This window comes from Austrofundulus limnaeus, unplaced genomic scaffold, assembly GCF_001266775.1.
Source record: "Austrofundulus limnaeus strain Quisiro unplaced genomic scaffold, Austrofundulus_limnaeus-1.0 Scaffold223, whole genome shotgun sequence".
In the NCBI taxonomy this organism is placed as follows: domain Eukaryota; kingdom Metazoa; phylum Chordata; class Actinopteri; order Cyprinodontiformes; family Rivulidae; genus Austrofundulus; species Austrofundulus limnaeus.
Genome location: NW_013952625.1, coordinates 392,415 through 394,049, shown reverse-complemented (window position 1 = coordinate 394,049; position 1,635 = coordinate 392,415).

Below are 1,635 nucleotides of genomic sequence, written 5' to 3'. Positions count from 1 at the left end.
TCTGAGCAGCTGTAGTATTATTATAGGTATAAATTATTTTATATGTATAATATTTCAGAGTGTTTATCATAAATATTGGAGTGTTTTTATTCMTTAGACACAGTGTTATAAAAATTCATGTCACTGAAGTAGTAGGGTTAGAGATTAGCTGTTAATGTTAGCTTTCTGCTACTCTTTCCTTGTTTAACTGTTARCACTGACATGTTTTCCATAGCAGATTATGAGTTAGTGGAGCTAATTTTTATTTTTTTTTAGCTGTGTCTGCAGTGTTTAGTCTGTAGAAAAGCTTAATTTTAACAGTCGTAATTAAATAAATTATAGCTAAAAAAGAAAAAAGAGATATTTGTGAATGACTGCACTGGCCAATCATGAAATAACAATCCTGCTTTTATTTTGAAAACAGTGCTCAAGCTCGGTTACCTTAATAAAGGGAAAAAAATGGCCCACAACAACAAAAATGTGAAAGATGTCTGGAACTGCTGCAAGGAGTGTCTGTGAGAGTCAGTGAGGWCAACAACCACCTGAGGGCACCAGTTCTCCAGAACATCAACAAGTCTGGTCCACRTGGAAAATAGTCMGTTTAAAAACACTACATGAACAAAYAACCAAAGCATTAAAATACAGTTATATTCTCTGTTGAATTAAATACTCTGCAAAAACATCTGATTAATTGATTATATTTAGGTTCATGTTAGATTTATGTGTTCCTAGACACAAACCAAAACAAAACTGAAAAGAAAATTTACAATTTCAAAATCCTCAACACATTCTTAAAAAAAACACATTTTAAGAATTAATGTACATTTTAAAAGTACAGATTCTACCCTCTTTATACATTTAAACCAACTTCTTTCACTATTATATAATCTTATTGAACAATTTACTATGTTAGGAACCAAAAATAAAGATCCAGCGTTGTTGATGTGCAGCTCTTTTCTGACGATGCTCGGTGTTTGCACAGATTCTGTGTTTGGTGCTATTTTTGGCTGAGCCTGATACTTATAGGACACAGGACTGGGGTGGAGTGTGAGCAAAGTTAATAAGCACGCACCCACACACACATTCACACACACACACATACACACACATTCAGAGTTAAAAAGATAACATAGTGAACTTGTTAAAATAATTTCACACACAAAAAGAAAGATGGGATATACTTTTTAAGATTTGCCACTTCACCAACAGGTGAAGAATTTTGTCAATAATTAATTTTATGTCACTGAATTACATTCATGGGGTTTGAATTAAACTTCCCAAGAAAACAGGATGGCAAACAAATTAAACCTGATTCCATCAAACAGACCGATGTTCTGCACAAACACCAACACCCCCGGGGGAAAAACAATAAACAAGTTTTCAAGTAAAGCATTCATTTTACAGAGAATTTATGTTGTTATATGGAACAAAACTAGAAGCATGCGGAGAGAACACCCCGGACAAGACCCTATAAGCAATTGAGAGCGTGCAGCTGCTGAGTTGTGATTGGTGGAACAAAGTTCTGCTGGATGCTGATTGGTTGTCACAGTACACTGCACAAATTAGCCATCTAAAATAAGTTTTAAAAGACTAGATTATAGTCTGAATCCTCTCAAAAGTTACATGTTTAAAAAGATTAAGTTAAATTTATTGGGT